Genomic DNA, 15,157 nt, shown 5'->3' on the forward strand with positions numbered 1-15,157 from the left:
TGAAACAAACCGAAAAATCGAAGTACTTGTCTAACTAAATATATTAATAATAGTAAGAATTAAGATATTTAACTGTTTAATATAAACAGCAAAATATAATTTCGTACATTTTACATATGAATGAATAAGAATCAGATAAGTCGCAATAAAATAAAAGAATATGAATCTCATACTTTATCATCCAAAATTGAAAAAAAAAATGTAAAGCTAGCTTCGAAAATAAAAATAGAAAATTATTAGATTATCTTTTACATTTTATAGTGGTGTTTGAATTACATATAAATATGAAATTCAATAAACTTAGTATCAAATAATGATTTATTTATGTTTTATAAATTATATTTATAATCCAACCAAAACAAAATATAAATCAATTCGACTGAACAGAACAAACACAAACAAAACCTAACAGAACAACCAAACACAAACCAAACCAAATTATTTTCAGTTGACTTCAATTAAAATTTTCTTAATCCAGATAAACCAAACACATTGTACTCAGTATTATAGCCTAGGAGATAAATAGTTGGGCCTAACAATTCTATTCCATCGGCCCATTAATTAAATCAAAAGAAAATCGTCGTATCCAATAAAGGTCCATTGTCACCACCACATAACGAACTTCTCTCTGATCGGCAAACATCTTCTTCTTCGACGACGACGACCACCACCGTCCCTCCGTCATGCCGGAGATCGACGCGTTATTTGAATCGATCAATGTCCGCGACCTTCTCGCGCCGACACGACCTCAACGATCCGACGACTCCACTATCGGCGCCGGATCTCCGTCTCCTCATAAACCGCTTAGAGTCTCACTCCCTCCGGATCAAGTCCAAAGTCCAGTCCTACCTCGTCGCCCATCACTCCGAATTCTCCGACCTTTTCTCGACCTGCCAAGACGCCGTCTCCAGGACTCGCCTGATCTCCGACGACGTCTCCGATGTCGTGGAGTTGATTTCGGACAGGCCCGTCGATGTGGAGATTCGTAAAGTGGTCGATGAGATAACGGAGAAGACCAAGGAGGTGAGGTTGAAGAGAGAGTCGCTTGAGCTTGTGAGTGCTATCGTGGGGATCTGCGAGGCGGTGGAGGAAACGAAGGTGGCTTTGAGAGGAGGGAGGTTTAGATTCGCTGCTGAGAGGGTCAGAGAGCTGAAAGGAGTGTTGAGGGTTGGTGAAGAGGAAGAAGGTGAGCCTGTGGCTTACGCTTTGCTTAGGAAAGACTGGTCTGATTGCTTTGACGAGGTGAGTTAATGGGTGTCATAAAAATTTAATCTTTCTTGTGAAACGAGAAGCAATGAGTAAATGGGTATCATAAAAATCTAATCTTTTTTTTTTGTGAAATGAAGAACAATGGTTCAATGGGTGTCATAAAGTTCTAATCTTTCTTGTGAAACGAGAAGCAATGAGTTTAAAGTTGTAAGCTTTGTTTAGGAGGAAGCTTTTGTTGTTAGTCTTTCATCTTTGCTTTTGTCTGTCTAAGAATGTGAGGGTTTTAGAAGAACTGTGTCTATGTTTGTAGATTCAAGAGGTGCTTGCAAGATTCATGGAAGTGCAGTGCGTTTTGAGCTGGACTCGAGTAAGCTCAGGATTAGTTATCAGCTAAGCGTTGGCGAGATTACTGGAATCGCTCTTACTACTGTTCTTGAGGCTATGGAGGTATGAATGTGATTGGACTTCTATATTGTAGCAAAAGTCATTTGTTTTCAGGCTATTTGAGTATTGACTGTTCTGGTTTTTTCTAGGTGATTGGAATGTTAGACTATGGGCTTGCGAAAGCAGCTGACTTAATCTTCAAGCATGTCATTACCCCAGCTGTAACTCATGCATCTACCTTTAACGCCGTAGAATATTCATGTAAAACCTCAGGGGATATAACCGAACAGACGTTAAAGATAGAACAATCCTCAGATCATAAGGTATCTATTTTGTGGTAAAGATGATATCTGACCATTATCCATCTCATGAATTATATATTTTCTCTATCCTATAAGTTACGTGCTTCTTGTATTTTCTTCGTTGGTCCTTGTCTTCTGAACCTCTAACTGCTTACTTTCTTGAATGCAGACTGAAGATGTGGATGGAGAGGCAATATATTCAGGAATTCTTAAGGTTGTTAAATTCATTTGCAGTTCCTTGTGCTTTGGAAACGTTACATGGATCCATTCTTTCGGGAGATTTACATGGCCGAGGATATCAGAGCTAATTATATCTAAATTTCTTTCAAAGGTTCGTTTTTTTATAACTGGGAAACTATGATGAAATTTCTTTCTTTGAACTGCAACTATAGGTTGTTCCTTTTGGAGTCAGGTTGTCCCAGAAGACGCTTCAAAGCTTGCCGACTTTCAGAAAGTTATTGAGCGGACTTTTCAATTTGAAACAGCTCTAAAAGAATTGAGTTTCATTTCACCATCTGACTCGGAGGGGAGGCTCAGCAAATATGCTGAAAATGTTGAGGTTCATTTTGCATCCAGAAAAAAGATAGAAATTCTAGCAAAAGCAAGAAGTTTGATGTTGCAGTGTAACTTTACGATTCCCAGGTGAGCTTATCGTCTTATCTACCCATCAACATGTTAAAGATCATGACTGTGTAATCCTTTTTTTCAGGGACTTGCTATGAGGAATGCTAGTTTTGAGTCTGGTGGTGTCGAATCTTTAGATGAAGATTCGTCCAAGCACATGGTCGCTTACTTTTTTCATCTGAAGTGTGTATGGTGTCGGAAGCTGCTTATCAACTTATGCATTTGGTGCATAAGACTCTCGAGGTTAGCTCTTTTTGGACTTGTGAAATTCAGTATTAGCATTTTTCAGACATGGTTGGGATAATAAACTTATTTTTCCCCGCAGGATGTTTGTGTGTCTTCTGCAAGAGTTGCTTCAGAGTTTTACCACGCTGCTCGAGATTCTATACTTCTATATGAAGCTGTTGTTCCTGTCAAGGTCAGTGAAAGAGAACTTTTAACGAACATCACATGAAAATCTGTCACGAATATGCGTAAAATCTTATAGTAGTTCTTCCTTGATCTCTCTGAAATGTGAAGCTAGAGAAACAACTCAATGGCATCAATCAGGCCGCTGTTCTTCTGCACAACGATTGTCTATATTTGTTTGAAGAGATACTTGGACTTGCTTTTGAGGTATGACAGATGTGTTTTTATGCAAAAATGAACCGCTGTTTTAAATATTATTTCTTTGATTGATAAGCCAACGTTTTCTTCTTAAGCTGTTTTATTCTATCTCTGACTATATCATCATTTCTGTTCAAAGTATCGTGCTAGCTTCCCTAGCTCCATCAAGGAATATGCAGTATTTGCTGACGTAGCCCCAAGATTTAAACTGATGGCAGAAGAAGTCTTGCAAAGACAAGTTCAGCTAGTAGTTTCGAGTTTGCAAGAGGTGAGTTTCTTTGTAAAACTAGTATTATGTAAAGAGTATTGATTCTTCATTTAACATTTTTTTGCATCTATCATTAGGCAGTAGACAGTGCAGATGGATTTCAGGATACTCATCAAATTAAGCAATTCGAATCTGCAAAATTTAGCATTGAGCAGGTAAATACTCTTTATTGATTTTATGTGTTCTTCTTACCTTATTTCGTATAAAGTGTCATTTTTATGAGAGATTGAAATTGTTTGATAGGTTGTGTTCAGTCTAGAGAAAGTGCATATGATATGGGAGCCAGTCTTACGGCCCAAAACTTACAACTGAGCATGTGCCTGGTTTTAGAGTCGGTCTTTCGCAGAATAACTAGAGACATTCTTCTTCTAGACGACATGGCTGCTGATGAAACTTTATAACTGGCTAATAGAAGTTGTCTTGCTTATTCTCAGCTACAAAGACTGATTCACCTCATGTTTGAGAATCTGTCTTCTTTGCTCGGTTCCTTGAAGTCTGCAGACGAAACTTCTCGTCCTCTTGATGATCTCATACCATCTTTGCGTAAAACCCGGAAACTAGCAGGCATGTCTTTTTTACTATCTTTGTTTACTTCCCCTCTCAATTTTAACACTAAGCTTTGGTATATGCTCGGTGAATTTTTCGTTTATGTTTCTCATATACAGAACTATTGGATATGCCTCTTAAGTCTGTAACTTCAGCTTGGGAAAGTGGCGAGTTGTTTAGTTGCAATTTTACAAGGACAGAGGTACTATATTTTTTCATTTAAGTTGATTTGACTCATGAAGACATTTGCTATTGTTTATCAAGTGTTTTTCTTTTTTCTACGAGTTGTTTCATCTCTTCTGAAAGCCTTTTGTGATGACAAATGTTGCAGGTACAAGATTTCATCAAAGCTATATTCGCAGATTCGCCACTGAGAAAAGAATGTTTATGGAGGATAGAAGACGTAGTCAACTAGTAGCAGGAAATGATAAATAAAATAAAAAAACTAAAAACCCTTGTAGACCTGAGGAGAAGAAGAAGAAAGTGAGCCTTATTGGCAGAAGAGTCGTGAAGCTTGTATCATCCACACACACTCGTGTGTAAGAATATACTACGTAAGAGAGTTTAAGCTTTAGGTTTAAAAAGTGAGTCCCAGATTTTGTTGTACATGATTTTACATTTGGTCATAAGTTCGTTCTATGGGAAAAACACGATTCTATTACAATGTTGCCACAAACAGTAACAATAGAATCGTATAATTTCAAAAAAAAAAAAAAAATCAAATTAATTTGTCTTGTTTTCACTTTTTTACATTCATATTTGTACTCTAATTTCTATGTCCTTAACCTCAATGCAAAGGAAACTGCTACCCGGATTGCCATTATCGACATTGTTAAGAAACTATTCCTACCCAAGAGCTTCTGTTATCTCTTTATCTGACTTTTCTTCTTCGCATTCTGAGTCATTTTCTCCTTGAGAATCAGTCATCTCTTCACACTCGAACTCAACATGTTCTTCTTCCATCATCTCTTGGTCAGAATCACTCAACTCCTCATGTTCCATCACTATACCTTGATTAGATTGATCACCAATCTCATCAATGCATCTACTTGTTGCTGATGATCCAGTCACATGAGAGCCATCATTACGACCAGCAACAGGGATACAAGTCTTGTCACCAGCACCGAGAGTATCCTCAAGCTGACATAACTTGGCGTTCTTGCCAGTGCCTGCCTCTAAATTCTCACGTCTACTCATCTCATACTCACTTTTTCGAAGAAAAGGATGAAAGCAGCTATCCCCAAGTTCTGCGGAGTGATCGATTTCCCTTGGACTGTTGTTGAAAGACTCAGCAGCTGAGGTCGAATACCAGACAAGAAACTAGATGAACAAGAAGAAGCCCTTGTGTTACATGTAGTGGTATGCTCAGGGGTACGGAACAACAAATGATGCATCAGAAGACCCGAGTCATTCTCCCTGTAGTACTCAAGTTTCCCCTCCCATACATGCCACCCTTAATGGTACTAGTTTGGAGCACTGGTTCACTGGAGGCAAATCAGAGGCTACTCTCACTACACTCTTCTTGTGTGGTTTACGCATTCCCAGAGGAAAGACACAAGGTGCAAGCCTCTGTGTACATGCCTCATTGTTCTTTTTCGAGTTTTTCATCCTCAGAGCGGCCTTGACCGGATTCTCAAAGGCCTTAGATGCTCCCTTGTTCTTCTTCCTGATAAAAATCTGATGCTCGCTTTTACAAGGAAGAAACCTCTGCTTAATCGCCTTCCAGTCAGAGTTATATTCCATTATCCCAAGAGCCAGTAACTCGTCCTCACCGCTGGTGAAAAGGGACCGTTTACCTCCTCCAGGCGGCTTCTCAGGAACAAGGACACTTTGAAGAAAGGCAAAAACACTTGAGCTAACTCGGCGACATCCTTATGGACAGTACCAGGATCCTTGCGTCCTGATTCAAACAATGGCACTCTTCCAAACATAGAATCAAAACCTGATTCCACTTGACGCTTTCGATATTCTTGAACAGCGGTAGAGACATCATCAACTAGATACCTTCCAACTAGATCAAGAAGATGACTTGGTCGCTGTTGTTTCTGAACCATCTCGGTTATAAGTCCTTGGACTTGTGCTCCAATGCGCTGTTTTGAATGATCAAACGCACAAAGAGAGTAGACCTGGATGAGAAGTTGGAGGTGGTCAAGAACCAAACAATGCAGCTCTCTTATCTGAGCTTGGCTGAAGCAGCCATTCATTCGAGCAGCATAAAACCTTGTACGAGGTTGTGTAATGGGGAAGATAGGTACAAGAGGACGTAACGATCTCGATCTGCAATCGTTGGAGATTTTGGGTCGTCTCTTGCGCCTAGTCACAGGCCTTGGGATACTTGCTTCCTCGTCATCAGTCTCTAGTGCTTGTTGTATCTCAAAGTCTACATCTTTATCCTCATCATAATCACAATCCTGAACCTCACAACTGTGTGAAACAGTTGCAGCCAGAAACTTGCGGTATTCTTCTTTTTCCTCATCAACGTTTGAGATTTCATCCTCGTCATCATCATCAGTCTCGTGAAGAAAAGCCTCGAGATCATCTAATGTGGAACTCGCTAACGAACAACTAGCTCTGGTTCGCTTGCAGATTGCTTCGTCATCGTCATTATCTTTGGACATCAAAGCTTGGTTATGCGTTTTGATCATGAGGAATCTAAATCAACAGCATCGTGGTGGTGCTCTTTGTTCACTACTCAGGGACTCTACCGCTATCTAGAAAACAAATAGTTCCGATTCTAGTTTACTGAGTTGAATAAGAGACAAAACTAGGTTTTACTAATTAATCGGCAGTAGACAAACCTGAGTGAGTTTGTAACGATCGGGTTCTGTTCTGGGTGAGGATGTTACTTTCGGTTCGGGTTTAGTTATCAAAGCAATCGATTTTTATATTATGGTTTTCGGTTTAGTTTTGATTTCATCTGGTTACAGTTTTTTCTTCCACCTCTACTCTTTAAACCAAAAAAAGTCGATGATTATGTGTTTTACAATATTACTAGATTTTGATTCACGATTAGAAATCGCAGATTTATTCTGAACTTAATTTAGATACTAGTATTATTTTTATTTTTTGAATCTTAACAATTAACTTTTTATATTTTTGTCATTTGTGTTTTTTTTTCAAAGTGTAGTATTGTTCAAAATAGATTTATTAAAGATGATATGTGTGATTTAATAATATAGCTATTCTATATTGAAAAACATTGTGTTCTCACATAGTAATGATATGAATTATTGATTTAAAATGGTAATGAGTTTCTCTTATCATATATTTGTATTATAGATTTAACCATCAATCTACGTTTAAAAAAAGTTAATATGTTTCCATTTAGAAGCCGTAATATTTTTTTTTCCGTTCTTTCGAAACGTATGTATTTTTTGTTGACTCTTCGGATAAAATAATTTAAAATTTGGTATATTATAATGTTTATGTTTCAAGCAGTGTTTTCATATTCGACTCAGTTTTGTGGTCGAACTAGTAGACTCGACACTATATAGAATTCTTTTGAGATTTAATGAAGTGCTCGCTAAGTAAAAATGATAGAACCCGTAAAAATTTAAAAAATCGCTAGTAACCAGTTGGAAGTAGTTCTTTATAAAACATGATTTGAATCTAACAAATTTTTAAAAAACAAAACACGTGCATTCAAATAAATGAATTTGATTTCTTGGAAAGTGAGATATCGCGTGGTCGAATTTGATATGATTTTGATGGGTGGTAGTCATATTGTTGTAGTACATTGATATATTGTAATTTTGAGTAATTATGTTTTAGAAAATAAACACACCTAAAACTGTTTTCCTACTTATTTATTTGTGTATAATAAAAGTATATTTTGTGTATAATAGATCTTTAAAAATGTATAGTTCTTAATGAATTTTATGTGAATAATAAATATGATCACTAACAATTTTATTTTATGGGTCATATAAAGATTAACTTTCATCTATGTATAACAAAATATTTTTCTCAAATGATACTAATGGGTTTTCATATCTGGGCATTTAATTAATGAATATTCTTGATTATTATGATCCAATTCTACCATTTGTTTGGGATGCATTTGTAGTTTTAGGTCCATAATTAAAATACTAAAATGTCATCGATGAGAACTAAAATTAATTTGAAAAAATAAAAGCATTTCAGGTAAAATTTATTTTTTCATTAAGGGAAGGAAAATAGGAATGATATTGTAATAGTATAGATTGGTAAGGTAGGTATCTAAACTAATTTTTTTAGTATCTATACCAATTTTGAAAAAAATCATTCTATAAACTGTTTTGCTTCGTTTATGTCTAATTTGCCGACTAAGCAAATGTCTGCATAAACAGATTTTAGGAGCACTGGTTAAAACTGAAATAAAATAGAATAACTAAAGAGTTGGTGATTAGTATTAGGCATGGTATTTGGATACTACTTCGCATCAGTTTTTTTTTTTAATTTCCAAATTCTCACAAGTTTTATTTATGTCTTATTTATATAAAGATTTTTTCTATATCCGTTTAGATTAGATTGGTTTGGATAAAATCTATAACTCAAAATATTATCCGGCAGAATAACTTACTTAAATATTTTTACAGGTCCCATAGGATATAGATTTAAACCATTTTTAATCCAATTTCATTTAGATCTCGGATTCGCTTAAATGCTCATGCCTAGTTGGCTTTTTTTTTTGTAACACATATAGGATGGTATACTTTATTAGGAAGACAAACCACCATAAAAAGGGCGAAGAGTGATGTACTCAAACTCCACCAAGATTGATCTGATTATGTGTCTATATCTAAATTCAAAATCCAGACATGTTGGGAAGTATACATATAGGATGGTTCCTGTCTCTTAAAATGCTCTCATCTTACTTTCTTTTAACAAATATAAAGACTGAGAAACATTCAACGGTTCAGGTCACACCTTCAATGATTCACAACTCATCCCTTGATACCAACATTAGCATCGTCATCACCTCCCATAAGTTCTTCAAGTGAGAATTCATCTTCCTCGATCACTTCCCCGTCTTTACCGTCCCATGCTTTTGTGTCAACTATCTCTGGTGTTCCATTCATAGGTAAGTTTCCTTTTCCACCAGCCTCAGCATCCTTCACAAACTCTCTGATATAACACAAACAAAAGATTACTTGTTGTTATAAGAGTGATAAACCGCTCAAGTGAATCTTAACCATGGTGATCTCTGGTTGAACCAAACTTACAAGAGGTGTTGAAGCTCAAATGCGCTTTTAAGAGGAGCATATACTCCTTCTTCTTCACGTTCATCGCTACCATTGCTGGATAACCATATCCTCCCACACTAACTTTCTTCTTTCTTCTCTAAATCCGGCTGAGTTACTGCCGCCACCCACACGAAACTGCAGAATGTTTTACATTAGATTCTCATTCTAACGTAGAAACGATTATTTCCTTAGATGTGCATGAAAAATAAGGACCCTTGTCCAGATGTCATCAAAGCAAAGTCCTAACACTTCTATGAGAACCCTAAATCTCAAAGCTGTGAGGATTATAATGATTCAATATCTGGACACTTGTATAAGATTGTCTTTAAAATATTATACTTGTAAGGATGACGCAGCAGAGAGAGAAAATATTTTTTGGCATACCTGTAAGATGTCTGTCTTATACTTCTCTGCAACGGATTGTAACATCTTGAGATACTTGTTCCTTCCTTCAGCTTTGGAGTCGAGAATGTCAGGTAAGAAAGAGATAAAGCAATAGCAGCAGAACCACACTTCTTTTCCATGACATCCTGCACAATCACCAAAGAACAAATGTCAATATATTGATTTCTTGCAGAGTACCATCTAAAAGAAAAATAAGTGATGTGAAACGATACCATACCGGTCCAGTTAGTTCAGTAACTTCAACAGGCCCAGCACTAGATTCCACAAGTTCTGTAGCAAAAGATTCTATAGCTGACGCAGATCTAGCACCCTCGTAAGCATATGGGCTGCTTTTGTCTGCACCAAATACCATAATTGTAGGGAATCCTTGCACTTTGAATCTGCTCATTATCGACTGCAAATGTAACAATCAAATAAATACATGAGTTTTGATACAAGAAAAAAGACACTGTGGCATTGATCAGGATAATATGCTTCAAAATCAAGACTAGTCACAGGTAAAATTTCCCAAGAAGCCAATAGAGTGCTGAAATGGAGAAGAGTCTACGGAAATTAAATCTGAAAGCAAAAGAGATTGGAATGTAATTGTTTACCTGCTCAACATCGCAATTCACATGGCCTAGTTTCACCTTCCCCTTCAAGTTTTTAGCAGCCTTTTTCCACTCCGGGGCAAGCTTTTTGCAGTGTCCACACCTTATGGAAGAAAGTAAAAAAAAGTTTTACACCGTAAGTCCACCAATGAAGTTTGAAGGCATGGAAAGTCCATTGGGGGCCAGTGATAAAAACTTACCAAGGTGCAAAAAACTCAACGATCCAGAGGTCATTGCTTTTGATGACCAATTCATCAAAATTGCTAGAGGTCAATTCTACAGATGCACTAGGCTCAGATTTCCTTTCACTAGATCCTCCTCCATTTGGTTTACTTTTGCCTTCCAAACGGTTACTCACAAGTGCCTTAACCTGGAGAAAAAGTTAACAGCAATCAGCTAATGCGAGTGACGAATTTGTTAGAGAAATGTTATATATGCAACGAAATTAATATGACCTAATGTCCATTTATGTTTCTTCCATTCATTTTTTACTATAGTAGCTACAAAACCAAAGAAAAGGTGAAAATATTCTGATCCTTCTAGATCATCAACTGCTGCCCTTTATATATGCAGTGCTATTCAACTAGATATCTATGCAATACTTACAAGAAGGTATAAATAGTATAAAATCTCTTCTACATAACCATTGCATATTCATCAGGATGTGTAATCTGCTTCTAACCAAAAGACTATAACATGGTAGAGTTCAATATTATTTGTTTTGACAGGAACATCTTCCAGAGGTCTATAAATGCACCCCAATCATATCATAGGATAAGAAATTCTTGATAATATGAAATATGTAATTAAGAATCAACAAAGGAGCATGTAAAAAAAACCTGCTTGTAAGCAAAATTAGCAATGGACTTAGCATCTCTTGCTCCTTGGTAATCAACAGGAGGCTTTCCAGGAACAAAGACCGTAATGGTTGGGAAGCCCTTAATACCATAATCCTGAACAAAGAGAGCACATTGTTGTAGCGACATTTCTCATGGAAAGATACAAGCTTTGGATGACTATTTCACTGACATCCACAGACCTGAGCAGCAGACTGGTGAGCGTCAGCATCAATAGCTGCCACAGTGGCAACACCTTTCAAAACACCAGCCACTTTCTCCCATGTTGGTGTCAGGGCTTTACAATGACCACACCATGGTGCAAAAAACTCTACCAAAACGACACCGTTTGAGTTAAGAACCTGCAGCAAAGAAACATATTAAAAACAAACCAATTCACATTCCGGTTTACCAAAATTGAACAAGAATTAAATCACAAAATCTAACCGGATCTATAAACCGCTAAAAACTACCCCGCTCATACAAGCTAAATCAACCTTCAAGAGATCAATACAGATACAAGATGATGAAATCGATGAGGTGGCTATACCTTGGACTTGAAGTTCGAAGCAGTGAGCTGAACCACAGGCGACGAAGATCCGTAAAGAGCGTTACCGAGATTGAAGAATCCAATTAACAGACTAAGAAGCGTGAGCAACGTTAATGGTGATTTGGTGAACATTGTTTCTTCCTCCTCTCTTCTTCTCACTTTCTCACGGAAATTATATTTATTTTCTCGCCATCCTGCGAAGCAGCAGATTTAAGAACACAGACTCCGTGGAGTTATGTAATTGACCAATCGTGTCGTCACACATCAGCATAAGATGGCTGTCGTTTCTTTGTCCGGCGGAGCCTCTTACTCAGAGAGTGGGTTCCATTGTGTTGGATTATGTTTGTGATGGGGTGAAAACACTTACCATTTTGTTAGAAAGAGAGAAGTATTACATAACGCCTATATTCCACAATTTTATATGCTTTATTAAGATTCATGTTTAATGGTTCTAAAGTGACAAACAGTTTATGTAAAGCCTCTATCTATTAATCTGTATAACTGTTATAAATCGTATTTTATGCAATTTAAATTCATGTTTTCTGACGTAAAACTATTATGTACTAAAAGAGCTTCCATAAATTAACTACTACCTTTTCAATTATTCAAATTCCAAATCAAACATTTTTTACCAGTGTACAACACAAATTTAAGGTTCAGGTTTTCTAGAGTTGCTAATCTAAAACAATTCGAATAATATTGGTTGAGCATCTGAAAATTGCTATCTGAAGTCAAAGTTTTATTAACCAATTCAAATTTCATTTCCTATTTTGTTTCAGCAATGGCAGTTTCCAAAACCAAATTTAAAAAAAAAAAAAAAAAGAGAACAAAAAGATAGAACATTTCCAAGCCCTCCTTCCAAAAAAATTAACAAAAAGGGCAGGGAATCATTTGAGATTGTTAGAAACCAGGATTGTGATGATGATGATGATGATATTGATTCTGAAGTCATGATCATGAAACATTACCGGATGAGTCCTGCTTTCCTCAGTTGTCCGGTTGTGAACCATTATCTTCCTGTTTCTCAGTCTCTGAACTTGGACTCTCTGCATCAGTTTTACCATTGGACAAGGCTGTTGAATCACAGTCCTGCACTTCAGACTTGTCAGAGATATCTTCGTCTTGTTTCTCAATCTCTGAGCTGTGACTCTCTGCAGCAGGTTTATTACCATTGGCAATGACGGTTGATTCAGAGCCGCTAAGTTGTGATGAGCCCTGCACTTCTGTCTTGTCCGAGCTATCGTCATGTTTCTCAACCTCTGAGCTGTGATTATCTGCAGCAGGTTTATCACCATTGGAGATGGCAGTTGAATCAGAGCCGCTTAGTTGTGATGACTCCTGCACTTCAGACTTGTCTGATATATCTTCGTCTTGTTTCTCAACCTCTGAGCTGTTATTTTCCGAACCAGGTTTATCACCATTGGAGATGGCAGTTGAGTCACAGCGGCTTGGTGGTGTTGAGCTCCTCGGTTGAGTTGAGACAGGCGAAGATGGGTGATCGTACTTACAGTTTGGTCCATACTTGCAGAAACCGTATGCCTTGAAGTTACCACATGCAGGTTGTCCCTAAACACACAGCAAGCAAACGCAGAGTAATTAGTGTGACCAGAAACTCATATAAGAACTTAGTGAAACAATGACAAGAGACTTACTGGTCTAGCTGGAAGAAGAACAATATGGTGTGAGAGATTTGGTGGTGACTGTAACATCCTTTCTTTCGGATGACTGTATTTGCAATCATCTCCGTATTTACACGTTCCAGTGTTCATATAAAACCTACACTCAGCTCTTTCAGAACTTGAGTCAGGCTGAGTTTTCACATTATAAATAGGGTTAGATCCTGCCTACACCAAAGGAAAAGAACAAGATCTTTCAGATTAAGACATTCTTTTGTTAGAAGTAGAATCTCTATCTATATATTGTTAAGCCTCTACTTGAGCAACAAGAAAAGATAGTTAAAACTTACCATGTAAGGCGACCAGCCTTGAGGAGGTGCAAACATGAAGGGCATATAGGCCTGAGGGTGAGGAACTTGAGGAGGTGGCATAACTCCATACGTTGCAGGAGGCAAAGACATCATCGAATAAGGAAAGCTAGACATTCCATGTGTAGTAGATTGGCCGTTATGAGGCTGAGGATGAGGATGATGGAATTTGCAGGCAACGCCGAATTTACACATTCCTGTCTGCATGTAATATGGGCATGACTTCTCACCCTGGGAGAGACAAGAAAAAAACATATAAAAAACAATGCAACTGGTGATAAAAAAAATGTAATAATAACCAGACGTAAGTAGTCTCACCTGTCGCATAGGATAGCCTAGAACATTAACAGCACCGGTTCAGCACCATTCCTGTCTTTAGGGTGGTGATATTTGCACGTTGAGCCATACTTACACGCGCCAGTCTTCAAATAATACTGCAGAGAAAATAGCATATAAAAAAAGGAATGTATTCGTTACAAATGCATTCACTCTAAACTTATTAGATCAATGCAAGATTACACAATGAGATATGAGTATAATGTAAGCAGGGCACCTCACAGTCTGGCTGACCAATCCTCTCAGGCAGTTCGTCTCTTTGATATAAGACAGCCTGCGAACAAAAAATTATTACAAACTGTAAAGCTAAGAGTAACGGAAACTGTAAGCAGGGAAGAGTCAGCTCGACAGAGTTAAGAGTATCTCAAACCTGTGGAAAAAGAGAAAGAGGATGATTGTAACGACAGCTGTTTCCGTAGCCACACTGCCCAGTTCTCAGAAAGAACTGGCAATCTCGCTCACCGGGACGATCAGGATACGGACTTGGACTTGATTGCTCCATGTTCTCTTCATTAACTTTCACCCTCGTCAACGTATCTAAAACACCATAACACAAAAGGACACAAGACATGAGCAATCATATAAAACTTAATTCAATATATAAAGAGCCCACTAGCTAAAAGCTAAATAAGACAATGTCAAACGTTCAGAGACCAATCAGAATCTAAACTCAACGATTTTGAACGTGATCTCCGACAAGACGAATCCAAAAAGAGACAGAGGCTTTAAACGATCAAAAGTAAAAAATAAATTCATATGATCTTCAAACACATTACGGAAAGAAACCCTTTTATTGGATCACTAATAAGAAAAAAAAAAAAAAAAGATAGTAACTACCTTCAATTTTGTCGGAAGATCGAACCGACTCAGTTGAGTTCTGAGTTTCTGACATGGCTCGTTATAACACACACACAAAAGATAAAAAAAACCCTTGTTCGTCTCTTATACAGAGAGTGTGTTAAGTAGAGACGATGATCACAATGATCTAATAAAGGAGAAAAAGTCTGTGATTATTAAAATAAGGAAATAGATTTGTTCCTTTCTCGGATGAAAGATCAAACGAAGGAGAAGAACAAATGTTAAAACTGAAAAAACGATCTTCTTAGTTTTCCTTTTCTTTTCCCAGAATCTGAGATTTTTGTGGGAAAAATTTCGGATCTTCCTTTTTTGTTTTTTTTTTTTTGCCTTTTTTCTCTCACAATGTTTCAATGTGAAAACAATTTATTTGGGATTTATAGAAATAAATTAAATAAACAGAGCTGAGTAATGTCTTTTGCCCCCTCGTGTACGGA

The 15,157-nt window shown here is 37.2% G+C and overlaps 4 pseudogenes across 1 annotated transcript; 1 reads left to right on the forward strand and 3 right to left on the reverse strand.

Annotated features, from left to right (window-relative positions):
* Positions 1 to 668: 668 nt before the first annotated feature.
* On the forward strand, positions 669 to 4,600 carry LOC125594643 (annotated as a pseudogene).
* Positions 4,601 to 4,771: 171 nt separating this feature from the next.
* Positions 4,772 to 6,805, reverse strand: LOC106388014 (annotated as a pseudogene).
* A 1,878-nt stretch (positions 6,806 to 8,683) lies between these two features.
* LOC125594644 lies at positions 8,684 to 11,770 on the reverse strand (annotated as a pseudogene). The gene is made up of 10 exons (XR_007329938.1): positions 11,546 to 11,770; positions 11,199 to 11,357; positions 10,999 to 11,112; positions 10,360 to 10,529; positions 10,163 to 10,262; positions 9,787 to 9,963; positions 9,565 to 9,694; positions 9,504 to 9,518; positions 9,144 to 9,299; positions 8,684 to 9,045 (listed from the first exon to the last, which is right to left on the reverse strand). The product of XR_007329938.1 is annotated as a protein disulfide-isomerase 2-3-like (transcript).
* A 501-nt stretch (positions 11,771 to 12,271) lies between these two features.
* On the reverse strand, positions 12,272 to 14,773 carry LOC106388011 (annotated as a pseudogene).
* Between the last annotated feature and the right edge of the window lie 384 nt (positions 14,774 to 15,157).

This window comes from Brassica napus (genome assembly GCF_020379485.1).
Source record: "Brassica napus cultivar Da-Ae chromosome C3 unlocalized genomic scaffold, Da-Ae chrC03_Random_15, whole genome shotgun sequence".
In the NCBI taxonomy this organism is placed as follows: Eukaryota; Viridiplantae; Streptophyta; class Magnoliopsida; order Brassicales; family Brassicaceae; genus Brassica; species Brassica napus.